Consider the following 15323-nt stretch of genomic DNA (forward strand, 5'->3'; position numbering starts at 1 on the left):
TGGAGAGAGAGAGAGAGATTTTGTGAGAAAAGAAACTTGCCCGGGTCTTTTGATGATGCCGATCCGTTGAGTTGGGGGGAGTTGATTCCCCATTGTTAGTTCAAGAAAATCGTTTTGGTGATATCAGCCACTGGCTCCCAGGCCACGGGAACCGAACGCACGTGGCTTTTTCAAATGGCTGCCCGCTATTACGGGATCACTAGCGTCTCTTCTGGTGCGTCTGAGGGGCCACCTCTACAGCCCCTCTTTTATCTGGACTCACGGGGTCTCAGATGTCAATCAGGTTGGGATGATGCAATCTCTCCCCGTCACCCAGCCCAAGTTGTCCTGAGAGCTGGCACGTAGTATAGGATCGCAATCCACAAAGGTGTCTCCAAGAAACAATGGCCAAATCCGTTGCTTTGTCTTGCTGAGGGGCCAGGACACATTCCAAAACCTTGAGGATTCTCTCTCATTTCCTGGGTCCAAGACCCGAATTAATAGCGATCTTGCGATTCTCAAGAAGGAGGGGGCTGGGATCATAACAACAGTTTGTGTTGTCCTAAAGTTTAGAACTCCCTTTCTCACTGTTTTGTAACTGGCTAAGTGTTGTCTCACTGTGAAATTGTACTCCTTATATCTGACCAGCCCATTTATATACAATAAGCAATGATCCTAATATCAGATGCCACATACTACCTTCTAGTCAGAATAAATACATTAATTCACCACCAAACACTATAATGTAAGGTACTGTTAGAGGAGTTCTACAAATATCCCTAACAGCCCTTTTTGGTGGCAATGAATGAAATACTAATGCCAGTAGCACCAGCTCCCTCTACAATCCTTCAAGCTATGACTTCAACCATCGCAGTATTTTCCACTTGTGTTTAAATCTCTCATTTGTTGACCCCAGAATCTCTGTAACCCTCTCCCAACATATCGTTTTTCTCCAGTCTCCCTTCACCCTCAAGCCTCACTTCCATGTCTTGAAACTCTGTCCTTCTGATCCTTCCAAGAGCCTCTGTAACAGGAACTGCTCAGACCACATTTCCTTAAACTCCATCCCAATGTCTCCATATCAAGTTTCCTCAACATCTGGTTTTGCTTTCCAAGCATCATTATGAAGCACCTTGGGCCATTTCTTCAATGCTGGTTATCATTGCCCAGCTCTACAGATTAACAGAAGCAGAGTTATGAAGAATTTTAATACAGTTTGGGGCATGGGCATGGATGGTAGGGTGGAGAAAAGTGATACAATATTTGGAAAGTATAAAACAAAAGGGAAATGACTTAAAATATTTCTTTCACTGCTTGTTTGTGTATCATGCTCAGATACTGTAATGTGGATTGATATAATCAGTAATACCTGCTCCAACAAAACTGAAGCAAAGTTTGAAGTAAATTTATTATTAAAGTGCATATATCTGGCTCTATATACTACCTTGTGATTCATTTTCTTGCAGGCATTTACAGGAAATTGAAGAAATACAATAGAATTTATGAAAAAGTATGCATAACAAAGACTGACAAACATCCAATGTGCAAAAGTTGACAAACGGTGCAAATAATAAATCAAAATTAGTAAGTAAATAATAGAGAGAACATGAGTTGTAGAGTCCTTGTAAGTGAGCCTATAGGTTGCGGAGTCAGTTCAGCGTTGAGGTGAGTGAAGTTATCCACACTAGTTCAGCAACCTGAAGGTTATAGGGTAATAACTCTTCCAGAAGCTGTTGGTGTGAGGTGTAAGGTTCCTGCATCTCCTGCCCAGTGGTAGTAGCTTGAAGATAGCATGGCCTGGATGGTTGGGGTCCTTGAAGATGAATGTTGCTTTCTTATGGCAGCACACCTTGTAAATGTGTTCAGTGATAAGGAGGGCTGTATCCAACATTTCTATAAGATTTTTCTCTTCATAGACATTGGTGCTATAACTTGCCAGGCTATCCTGTTGGTGTATCTGTGCAATGTGATAGAGTTTAACCTCAGTAGTCACATCATTTCTCCTAATAATGTTCGTAAACTTAAACTCAGAGCTTTGCAGGGAAGTAAGAATTTCCAATGTGATGACCTTGTTTTAAGGTTTAAACCAGGGTTATCCTGTTGATCAGTTTTACCAGTGGGATGGCTTGCCAATCTATCGTTTGTCCAACCTATAATCAGAATCAGATTTAATATCACCGCACATGTTTGAAATTTGTTGTCTTTATGGCAGCAGTACCATGCAATACATAATAATAGAAAAAACCATGAATTACAATAAGACTATATATATATATCTATATGAAATTTTTAAATTAAATAAGTAGTACAAAAATAAACATTTTTAAAAAAGTAATGAGGTAGTGTTCATTGGTTCAATGTCCATTCAGAAATTGGATGGTAGAGGGGAAGAAGCTGTTCCTGAATAGTTGAGTGTGTGCCTTTAGGCTTCTGTACCTTCTTAATGGTGGTAGCAATGAAAACTGGACCTGACTTGAGTGATGGGTGTCCTTAATGATGGATGCCGCTTTCCAAGGCTTTGTCTCTTGAAGATGTCCTGGATAACATGGAGGCTAGTGCGCAAGATGAGGCTAGGTTTACAACTCTGCAGCTTAGTTCTGTCCTGTGTAGTGGCCACACTGCCCCTCCCCCCTCCCACCCCGCGACCTCCATACAGAATGGTGAAGCAGCCAGTTAGAATGCTCGCTACAATACATCTATAGAAATTTGTGAGTGTCTTTGGTGACATACCAAATCTCAAACTTCTAACGAAATATAGCCACTGTCATGCCTCCTTTGTAGCTACATTGATATCTTTGGCCCAGGATAGATCCTCGGAGATGTTGACACCCAGAAATTTGTAAAAGGGCTTAACTGAATCAAATGAACCATTTCCTTGGGAATCAAGGCATTAGCTTCATGCCTTCATTACTACAGGGCCCAACATCAGCTGAAGGACCACAGAATCAAAGCATTCATAGTGTAGGTAATGTGATTGGTGGAAGCATACAGAATTCATTAAATAATTATGTAAAGTATATTTACCGCACTTTGTGTTCTATTTTTTGGAGTTCAATAAATGAGTTGTTAAGGTTTTTTTCTTAAACACAAAACACCTCACAGCATTTCATTTGTGAAAACTTACAGTGGTGACACAATTCTAGAGTTAGTGAACATGTTGGCCAACAAGGTCGCTTTAAAACTGCTGGAGGTTTAGGAGCAAATTGCTGTTGGTTGGTTCGTACAAGCCAAGGCCCAAATCACACTGCGGATCACCCCAAATTCTACCATGTAGTAACATCGCTCAGAAACTCCATGACTACAAGAACGGTGAGTCTACTAGAAAACCTGCCTGAACACAACAAATACCGATCACCGAAAACTCACCTTTTACAGACTTTTGGACTTTCGGAGTCTGAGCTCGTCAAGCTATGCTCTCTTTACCCGGCCTCGGTGGTGCTAGACCTTCAGAGCTAATGAAGCACATGCAGTCCCTGCTGGGAAATCACCATCCTTGTTTTATTTTTAAAGAACTCTTCATGCAGCAAATGCCCGATCAAGTTTGCATAGCCCTTGCTAAAGGACGATAGGGAGTTTGCTAAACTAGCTGATAGTCTACACTCAGCCAGGCAGAGGTGAATAATTCCTTCGATTTCCCTGCAAGGCCTCCAACAATAGCACACAAAACAGGCTACTGATTAATACCGTGAAACAGTTAATGGCGAGTCTGTTCTTTCAGCATGCTTGCCTTGGTACAAACACCAGGAGGTGCCGACCGCCTTGTGGCTTCAACAGTGCCAGCACGTTGGGACGTGGTGTCTGTGAACACCAGGGGTTCCTGTTGCCAGGGTCGTCTATTGATGGGAAGGCAATGAGTAACAGAACCCCGCTGGAGGTTGCCAACAGAAGCAGGATCCAGGCTTACAGGACACGATGGGTGATGCTCTGCTTCAGTGGGTGACGCTGCACATGGGACTTCCTCCTGGCTGAAGTGACTAGATTGCTGCTCAGTCCGGACTTCCTGTTTGCCCAAGGCCTATTAGTCGATCTTAAGAACTGCCAGCTTGTGGATGTCGAGGACTTTGGGTCATTATCCTGCTCCCCCTGTAAGTTCCCCACAATGACTCTATCAAGTGCATGCACCACCACATGTGAGTTTATTCAACCACTGGGCAAATCCCCAAACCCCACCAAGTCCCTCATTCCCACAACTGTCCACCAGTCTATGCCTGTGTGCATAGACTGGACCCAGAAAAGCTGGCAACCCCGAAGGCTAAGTTTGCCAACATGGAAAGTCTTGGCATTGAATGCGGTTTGAATAGCCCCTGGGCTTTGCCCCTACATATAGTCCCTAAGTCCAATGGTGGTTGCCACTCATGTGGCGATTACTGACGCCTTAACAAGGCCACCAGCCCCAGTCGATATCTTGTCCCACATATCCAAACCTTTTCAACACGTTTAGCTGGAAAGCTAATTTTTCCAAAATCAGTCTAGTTAGGGGCTACCATCAGGTGCCTGCGTGCTCGGAGGACATTCCCAAAATGGCTGCGGTAACCCCATATGGCCTCTTTGAGTTTCTGCACATGCCATTTGGGCTGAAAAATGCAGCACAGACTTTCCAACAGCTGATGCACTGTATTAAAACTCTTAGATTTTCTTTTTGTTTACCTGGATGACATAGTTGTGGCCAGTGCATCCAGATCTGAACACGTATCTCATCTCTGCACACTTTTCGAGCACATAAGCCAAGGCAGATTTTAATTGACCCTACTAAGTTCCAGTTCGGGTTGTCAACAAATGACTTTCTCAACCATCACACCTCTGTAGAAGGTGTGAAAACCCTCCCACCAGAAGTAGCTGCTGTTATGGATTTCCCACCACTCGCACTATTGAAGGTGTTTCAGGCGTGGTGGATTTCTATCACCACGTCATTCTGCGAGTTGCTGAACTTATGCTCCTCCATATAGTGCACTTAAAGGCAACAACCCCAAATCAAATGCTTGACTAATTGGCGGACAGGTCCAGGGCATTTGATGATACCAAAAGAGCTCTTTCCAACATGACCCTACTGGCATACGCGCTCCCCAATGCACCCATAGTCATTACTAATGACGCTTCAGACTATTCTGTGGACGCTGAACATGAGCAGTTAGTTGGAGGCATGTGGCAGCTACATGCTTTCTTTGGCTGGCAGCTCCTTCCCTCCCGAAAGGAATGACAGCGCATTCAGCCGTTAGTTTCTTGGTCTCTATCTGGCTGTCCGCCATGTTTGTTTTCCACTGGAGGGTCACCATTTCACAGCATTCATTGACCACAAACCCCTTGTGCACTTGTTGGTCAAAATATCAGACCCTTGGCCTGCACAGGTCAACCACCTGGCCTACTTATCAGAGTTCACAACTGAAATACAACATATCAAGGGGAAAAATAATGCCGTGGCTGATTGCCTTTCACAACCAGCTGTTGAGACTATACATAAGCTTTTTTAAGTATATAAAGGGTAAAAGAGAGTTGCGGGTAGATATAGGACCAATAGAAAATGACACTGGAGATATTGTAATGAGAGGCGTAGAAATGATAAAGGAACTGAATGCATGTTTTGCAATAGACTTCACAGTGGAAGACATTTGCAGTATACCGAACATTCAAGAGTGTCAGGAAAGTGAAGTACCGGTATGCACAGTGAAAATTATGACTGAGGAGGTGCTCAGGGAGCTTAATGGTCTGAGGGTGGATAAATCTCCTGCACCTGATGGAATGCACCCTTGGGTTCTGAAGGAAGTAGCTGGAGAGATTGCAGAGGCATTAACGATGATCTTTCAAGAATCAATAGATTCTGGCTTTCTACCAGATGACTAGAAAATTGCAAATTTTACACCGCTATTTAAAAAGAGCAGGAGGCAGCAGAAGGAAACTATAGACCTGTTAGCCTGACATCAGTGGTTGGGAAGTTGTTGGAATCGATTGTTAGGGATGAGATTATGGAATACTTGGAGGCACGTGACAAGATAGGCCACAGCCAGCATGGTTTCCTGAAAGGAAAATCCCGCCTGACTAACCTACTGCAGTTTTTTGAGGAAATTACAAGCAGGGTAGACAAAGGAGATGCAGTAGATCTGGTGTACTTGGATTTTCAGAAGACCTTTGACAAGGTGCCAAACATGAGGCTGCTTAGCAGGATAAGAGCCCATGGAATTACAGGGAAGTTACTAGCATGGGTGGAGCATTGGCTTATGGGCAGAAAACAAAGAATGGGAATAAAGGGATCCTATTCTGGCTGGCTGCCGGTTACCAGTGGAGTTACATAGGGGTTTGTGTTGGGACTGCTGCTTTTATGACATTTGTCAATAATTTGGACTACGGTATGAATGGGTTTGTGGCTAAATTTGCCACTGATGCAAAGTTAGGTGGAGGAGTGGGTAGTGTTGAGGAAATAGAGACCCTGCAGAGAGACTTAGACAGTTCAGGGGAATGGGCAAAAAAGTGGAAAATGAAATACAATATTGGAAAGTGTATGGTCATGCACTTTGGTGGAAGAAACAAATGGGCAGAATATTATTTAGATGGGGAGAGAATTCAAAGTGCAGAGCTGCGAAGGGACTTGGGAGTCCTCGTGCAGGATACCCTAAAGGTTAACCTCCAGGTTGAGTCGATGGTGCAGAAGGCAAATGCAATATTGGGATTCATTTATAGAGGTATAGAATATAAGAGCAGGGGTGTGATGTTGAAGCTGTATAAGGCACTCATGAGACCACACGGAGTATTGTGTTCAGTTTGAGCTCTTTATTTTAGAAAGGATTTACTGAAATTGGAAAGAGTTCAGAGAAGATTCAGGAGAATTATTCCGGGAATGAAAAGGTTACTATATGAGGAATGTCTGGCAGCTCTTGAGCTGTATTCCTTAGAGTTCAGGAGAATCAGGGGGGGATCTCATAGAAACATTCTGAATGTTAAAAGGCCTGAACAGATTAGATATGGCAAAGTTACTTCCCATGGTACAGGAGTGTAGGACAAGAGGGCACGACTTCAGGTTTGAAGGACATCCATTTAGAACGGAGATGTGGAGAAATCACTTTAGTCAGAGGGTGGTAAATCTGTGGAATTTGTTGCCATGAGTGGCTGTGGAGGCCAAGTTATTGGGTGCATTTAAGGCAGAGATAGATAGATTCCTGATTAGCCAGGGCATCAGAGGGAAAGGGGAGAAGGCAGGAGTGTGGGGATGACTGGGAGAATTGGATCAGCCCATGATAGAATGGAGGAGCAGACTCGAAGGTCCAAATGGCCTTAGGTCTTATATGGGGGTTGACTATGCCAGCATGGCAGCCAACCAAGCTACTGACCCAGAGGTCCAGGCTTACAGGCCTGCAGCTGGCTGATGTTAAGTTTGGGAAAGCTGGGGTTTCTTTCTTGTGTGATGTGTCAACTGGTTGCCCTCTCTCCATATTGTTCACAAACTGGAGGCAGACTTTTCTAAACTCCATACATGGCCTCTTGAATCTGCTCTGGAAGGCCACACAGAAAATGGCTGCACTAAAGGACATACATGATTGAAGTGCAGCCAGTGGAGACTGCCAGTGGGCAAAAATTAGCCGTCATGTCCAAGCACCATTGAAACCTTTTGAAGTTCCTGTGTAATGGCTTGATCGTGTCAACATGAACCTTGCTGGTTATATTTTGCCTGCCATGATGCACACCAACATCCCCTTAGGCCCCCTTACGATGGTCCATTCTGTCTTTTGGAATAGAGAGAAGACCTTTATCATTGATAAGAGGCGTAAACCTGAATACGTTTCGGTAGATTGTTTTAAACCAGTCCAGTGAGATTTAGAGCATTCCGCTACCATGTCCCTGCCATAATGACATGACCATGAGCCAAAGGCACCTACTGTTCTTCCACAAATAAGACCAGAGCCGGGCAACTCGTCGGAGCTACAGACAGGCTCACAATGTTGGTTTTAGTGAATTGTGGGTGCGGGGGTCAGGGGGAGGTAGTGGAGGGTAATGTAATTGATGGAAATGTACAGAATTCACAATCACTGACATTGAGCTGGGGTTCAATTTAAGAGGTGGGTCTGACATGATTAAGTAGAGCATTTTACCATGCTTAGTGTTCAGTTTTCGGAGTTCAGCAAATGAGTTCTTACATTTTTTCTTAAACATAAAATGCCGTATTGTTTTATTTGCAAAAACCTACAATAGGACAAGCAGCGACAGCATAAGGAAAAACAGCATTTCAAGATCAGGATACCTTCCTTGACACAGATCGAGGATGTAAAGGAGATTTACTAGAACGCTCCCTGGTCGTAAGAATTTGGTTATGTTGTGACCCGGAGGAAAATGGAATTGTTCTCCTTAGAGGTTATGTTTACAGATTTAATCAAAACCTTGAGTTGTTCTGATGAAGTAAGTGGAGAGAAACTGCTCCCAGTAACAGAAAAACAGGTAACTGAGGGCTCAGAATTAATGTACTTTGAATGAATTGTCTTTCCCAATTCTAATGAAAGGTACCAGAGCTAAAACTGTTTCTCTTTCCAGAGAGGCCTCCTGACCAGCTTTGTTGAGTTTTTATTTCAGAGTATTGTAGAAAAGACATTAGTGAGACTCGGTTGCAGGACGGGCAAGACTGGCAGCTCAATGTTCTAGGGTTCCATTGTTTTAGACATATAGAGCAGGAGGGGTTATAGGGGGAGCAGTGACTTTACTAGTCAAGGAGAATGTCATGGCAGTGCCCAGACAGTTCGGAGAGCACATCTACTGAGGCTATATGGGTGGAAATGAGGAATAAAAAAGGGATAACCGCGTTAATGTGATTATATTACAGACCACCCAATAGTCAGTGGGATTTAGAGGAGCATTTTCATAGAGAGGTTGCAGACACCCCACAAATTGATTGAGACTCCCATACGGTAAAAGGACTGAATGGGATACCGTTTGTCAAATGTGTTCAGGAAAGATTCCTTGACCAATACCCTACTAGAGGCAAGATTGTCTATTAGGGAATGAGATAGGGCAGGTGACAGACATTTATATAGGGGAATACTTTTCAACTAGTGATCATAATGTCATTAGTTTCAAGGTACATTAATTATAGAAAAGGAGTTGTTCTAGTCCTCAGTTTGAGATTCTGAATCAGAGAAAGGCCAGTTTTGATGGTATCAGAAAGGATCTGGCAAATGTGGATTGGGACAGGTTGTTTTTTTTGGCAAATGTGTACTTGGTAAATGAGAGACCTTCAAAAGTGAAATTTTGTGAGTACAGTGTTTGTACGTCCCTGTCAACATAAAAGGCTAGAATAACAACTTAGGGAACCTTGGTTTTCAAAACATATTGAGGCCCTAGTTAAGAAAAAAAAGCTGAATAGCAGGTATAGGCAGAAAGGAGCAAATGAGGTACTTGAGGAGTATAAGAAATGCAAGTGGACACATGAAAAGGAAGTCAGGAAGGCTAAAAGAATACATGAGGTTGCTCCAGCAGACAAGCTGAGCAGAATTCCAAGGTCTTCTACAGATATATTAAGAGCAAAAGGAAAGCAAGGAACAAGTTTGGTCCTCTTGAAGATCAGAGTAGTCATCTATGCATGGAACTGAAAGAGATGGATGAGATCGTAAATGGATTTTTCTCCATTTGTACTTACCCAGGAGATGAACACAGAGTCTATAGAGGTGAGTGAAAACAGCAGTGAGCTTATCAACTGCATACAGATTACCTTGGATATGTTTGCTGTCTTGAGGCAAATTATGGTGTATAAATCCACAGGGCCTAACCAGGTGTTCCCACAGACCTTGTAGAAGGCTAGTGCAGAAACTGCATGAGCCCTAGCCATATTTTAAATGTCCTTATCAACAGGTGAGGTGCCAGAAGAATGGAAGATTGTTAATATTGCTCTGTTGCTTAAAATTAGGCCCAGAAATTATAGGCCCTTGAGCCTGACATCAGTAGTTGGTAAGTTATTAGAAGTTATTCTAAGGGGCCAGATGTATAAGTCTTTGGATAGACAGTGTCTGATTAGGGATAATCAATATGGCTTTATGTGTAGCAGGTAATGTCTGACCGATCTTTTTTGAGGAAGTCACCAGGAAGATTGATGAAGGCAAGGCAGCGGATATTGTCAACATGGATTTAATAAGGCCTTTGACAAGATCCCGCATGGGAAGTTGGTCAAGAAGGTTCAATCACTTTGCATTCAGTATGAGGTAGTAAATTGAATTAAACATTGGCTTTATGGGAGAAGCCAGAGAGTGGCAGTAGATGACTGCCTCTCTGACTGGAGGCCTGTGACAAATGGTGTGCCACAGGGATTGGTGCTGGGTCCATTGTTGTATGTCATATATTTCAATGATTTGGGTGATAATGTGGTTAACTGGATCAGCAAATTTGTGAATGACACCACGATGGAGGTGTAGTGGACAGCGAGGAAAGCTATCAAAGCTTGCAGCATGATTTGAACCACCTGGAAAAATGGGTTGAAAATGGAGATGGAATTTAATGCAGACAAGTGTGAGGTGTCACACTTTGGAAGGACAAACCAGGGTATGACTTGCACGGTGAGCGGTAGAGCATTGAGGAGTGCAGTGAAACAGAGGGATTTGCGAATACAGATCCATAATTGCTTGAAAGTGGTATCATAATTGGATAGAGTTGCATAGAAAGCTTTTGGAACATTGGCCTTCATAAATCAAAATATTGAGTATAGAAGTTGGAATATTATGGTGAAGTTGTATAAGACATTAATAAGGCCTAATTTGGAGTATTATGTGCAGTTCTGGTCACATTCCTACAGGAAAGATATCAATAAGATTGAAAAAGTGCAGAGAAAACTTACAAGAAATCTGTCAGAACTTGAGGACCTGAGTTATAGGGAAAGGTTGAATGGATTAGTTCTTTATTCCCTGGAGTGTAGGAAGATGAGGAGAAATTTGATAGAGGGGTATAGATAGGGTAAATGCAAGCAGGTTTTTTCCATTAAGGTTGGGTGAGACTAGAAGTAGAGGTCATGGGTTAAGGGTGAAAGGTGAAATGTTTAAGGGAAACTTCTTCACTCAGAGGGTGGTGAGAGTGTGGAATGAGCTGCTAGTGGAAGCGATGATTTGGGGTTTGATTTCAAGATTTTAGCGAAATTTGGATCAGTACAAAAATGGGAGGTGTATGGAGGTCTATGTTCAAAGTGCAGGTCGATGGGAGTAGGTAGATTAATAGTTCAGCATGGACTAGATAGGCCAAGGGGACTGTTTCTGTGCTGTAGTGTTCTATGACTCTATGACTATTTCCAACATCTGCATTTTTATTGAGTTTCTTAAAACGAAGTTCCCCGGACATCTTGTATGAACCTGGTCTCTTTGTAGTGACTTCTAATTGATTCTCATTTTGAAACATTACAGAATAGATTTATAGAGAGAAAAGGTCCCTTCAGCTCCTTGCTTCCACGCTAAGCATCAACAACCCCCTTACATCAATACCCCTTTGTATTCTCCCATATATTCACCAGCTCTCCCTAACTCTCCTCTCACCCTATACACTCGAGGCAATTTACAATGACCAATCAACCTACCATCAGGCACATCTTTATGGGGTGGGAGGAAACTAGACAACCCTGGGAAAACCCACAGAGAGAACATGTAAACTGCACACATACACATAGTACCTGAGGTCATGGTTGAACCCATTTGCAGGGCTGTGAGCCAGCTATGCAAGCTATGCCACTATGACACCCAATATTGTATAAGGGAAGGAAGTTATGCACCCCTTACCCTGGGTATAGCTCTTGAGAGTCTTACCTGAAATATTCTAATCCCCTGCTCCTTTTTGAATCCCAGAAAGGAACTAATTTTTCAAGTTGAGAAATACTACTGATTTTGCTTCAGCCTTTCAGAGAGCATTTCCCACCTCACCACAGAAGAATGTTTCTGCATCATATCTAATTCATTCATAAGTAGTTAAACTCCTTCTGCAACTGGGAACAGTTTCTCTCCATTTGCTTCATCAGAATAATTCAACGTTTTGATTAAACCTGTTAAATTACCTCTAAGGAGAACAAACCCAATTTCTCAGTGTCAAAACAAAACTGAATTCTTACAATCAGGGATCATTCTAGTAAATCTCCTCTACATCCTCTCTAAGTCTCTAACATCCCTTCTAAGCTCCAACAATTTCCATTGACAGGTTTTTTATTTGAGAAAGTAAATTTCTGGGCTGAGGAAATGGACCTTCTGATAGGAATTTTCTCACGAATTTAAAGACATTGGAAAAATTAATTGAGGGCTTTAATACTTTCCTCTTCAGCTGTGACAAGAACTACACCTGCCCCTACCCCTCCTCCTTTACCGTCATTCAGGACTCCAAACAAATACTTCACCTGCAAGCCTGTTGACATCATCTATTGTATCAGGTGCTCCCAGTGCAACCGCCAATGGGGAAATCTTCTTTGATGAGCACATTTGCTCTGTCCAGCAGATAAGATGTGATGTCCCAGTGGCTATCCATTTCAACTTGAATTCCATTCCCTTTCCGGCATGTCTGTCCATGGCCTCCTCTACTGCCTAAACTAACTAAACTACTGACTAAACTCAGGTTGGAGGAGCAACATCTCATAGTCTATCTGGGAATATTCCGTCTCCAACCTGATAGCATTGTAACCCCCCGGGTCGCCTCAGGCTCATTCAGCTCGTTCTCGTCCAGGGGGAGCAGCCTTCGGCCCCGCCAAACTGGGTAATCAGCTGGTGTGGATGCTGTGTGATGTCCCCGCCTCGCCCAAAAACAGACAGTACGCCATATGTGATTAAATGAGTACAATTTATAAAGATTACTATAACTAAATGATTAATAATGATACAGTATATATGAAGGAAAAGAAAATAAAGAAAAGGCGCCAACTTATCAAAGTCCAAACCACTTTGTGCATAACCGTTGGAGCTCAATTACTGAAGTCTTCTGGCCACCATTCGATCCCCTCCGAACTCCTCGACTCACAGCTCGGGACCACCCGAAGTAGTCAACCAAGCACATCTATCTTCGTCTCCTCTCCTCGGGGTACCTCCTGACCTTGGACCCCCGCTTGGGGTCCGCTCCTCGCCCAGTTTACAGCATCGCGTCCTCTCTCTCTCACCCCCTCACGCCGGCTCCCCAAAAGCCTGCCAACAATAGCTTACAGATTCAGAAGAAAGAACAACATTAATCCCAATTGGTTAACAAAGGAATACAATTCTCGTTATCAGTAAATTTTAACCCAAGCAAGCTTCCAGCACTCTCTCGCAACAAAGAAGCATTCCTACTTTTAACAAAACAAAGAAGCCATTTTGATTTACACAGTAACAAAGAAAAAGAAGAAACCTCCCTTTACAGCATGAAATTCGATTTCTCTAATTTCTGGAAATGTATTCATCTTCCTTCCATTTTCCATTCCCCATGCTGGGTGCCCTTTCATCCCTTCCATTCTCCTCACCTGCCCGTCACCCTCCTCCTTCCTGTTCTCCATAGTCCACTGTCCTCTCCTATTAGAGTCCTTCTTCAGCCCTTTACCTCTTCCAACTATCCCCTCCCATCTTCTTACTTTAAACCCCCTCTCCCAAAGCTAAGCTTTCCCCTCACCTAGTCTCACCTCTCACCTGCTGGACTGTACTCTTTTCCATCCATGCGTCTTCTTATTCTGGCCTCGCCCCTCTTCCTTTCCAACCCTGATGAAGGATCTCGGCCGAAAATATCGACTGTTTATCACCCTCCAAAAGTGCTGCCTGAAATACCGAGTTTTATTCATCTTTATTTTATTTAGCAATACAGCACGGAACAGGCCCTTCCAGCCCAGTGAGCCACGTCGCCTAGCAACCCATCTATTTAACACTAGTTTAATCACAGGACAATTTACAATGACCAATTAATCTACTAATCTACGTCTTTGGATTATAGGAGGAAACCAGAGTATCTTGAGGAAACCCACGTAGTCATTGAAAACATGTACAAACTCTTTAAAGCTGGTGCAGGAATTGAACTCTGAACATTGCAATATCATCACACTAACCGCTACGCTACCGTGGCGCCCCACATTTTGGATGGATCTGCAGATCTGCAGACTCTCTTGTGTTTATTAAGGCTCCAGAAGTCTTTTTTTTTTAAAGAAGGCATTTGTTTGCCATAGTTCGCTGCCCATTCCATGGGAATACAAAGTAGAAAATGCTTGTAAACACTCAACAGCTCAGGCAATATTGGCGGACTGGAGACCTTTCATCAGAAATGAGAACGGGTGAAAGCAAGTCAATGTTGAAGTGCAAAGGAGGTGGTTCAAAAATGAATAGGATAAAGGGAACAACTCTGGATGGGTGAAACCAGGGTTTTCAATCTTTATGGACATAGACAGAGAGAGAAAACCAACAAACAGAATTAGTAAAGCTGTGAGACACTTGCCAGAGTTTCTGCTGTAACCGAAAACGAAAAGGACAATGTTGGAAATGCCCCACAGATCAAGTAGCAGCCAGTTGTGATATAAACAGATAAAGTCAGTCACCACCAATTGTTCAAAAGGGTGCAAAATGACCAAATTGAATTGGAAACCAGAGGGAAAAAAATCAGAGGGGGATTGGGTTGGAAAACTAAGATGACGGAAAGCTTGGAGTTAACCTTTCATGCTGAATGGATGCAGCGTACAAAGCACTCACCCAACCTGCATTTGGTGTCTCCAGTGTGGAGCGACCACACTGGGAGAAGCAAATGCAGAGTACTCTGCTGATACTGTAGTGGTGTCAGAAGAAAATCGGTTTTTGGTCCTTCTGCTCATCAGTGACCCGAAGTCTCCTGCCCACCAGAGGACCAAGGGCAGTTTTACCATTCCCTAGCTTTAGCGTAAAATGCAACAGCAGAATATTCCTTCTTCCTGTCTCCTCTGTCAGTCAGGCAGCGGCTCACCTTTTGCTCAGTGTGCAATCGATATTCACTGTCCAGGGCCCGGGACGGGTGGTCATTTTTGCCAAGCTCAGCTTTCTAACACTGCAGCTGATACTTCCAGGGATCGAAGAGCTGTTTTTGAATAAGTTCAACTCCCAACCAATATTCCTTGCTCAGCTTCTTGTCATAAAGAAGAACCAAGCTTCAGTTCTTACTGCAAATTGCAAGCAATAATCAGTCTGAAGTTAAAAGGACAGCTTTGCTAACAAACAGCACTGTCTATAGAAGATAGGCTGCCGGCCCACAACATGGAGCTGGCTGCTCAAGAGATGCAGTGTAAGACAATGGGGTTATGTTGATTGGGCCTGCATCATACCAGACAACACTGGCTAAGTTATTTAGTTCAAGCAAGCTTGTAGACCAGATTGATACTATCTCTTAGCACATCAAATAGCTGATCTATCAATAGTTGGGAAATTTGTTTACTCAGAGTC

This window comes from Hemitrygon akajei, chromosome 30 (assembly GCF_048418815.1).
Source record: "Hemitrygon akajei chromosome 30, sHemAka1.3, whole genome shotgun sequence".
In the NCBI taxonomy this organism is placed as follows: domain Eukaryota; kingdom Metazoa; phylum Chordata; class Chondrichthyes; order Myliobatiformes; family Dasyatidae; genus Hemitrygon; species Hemitrygon akajei.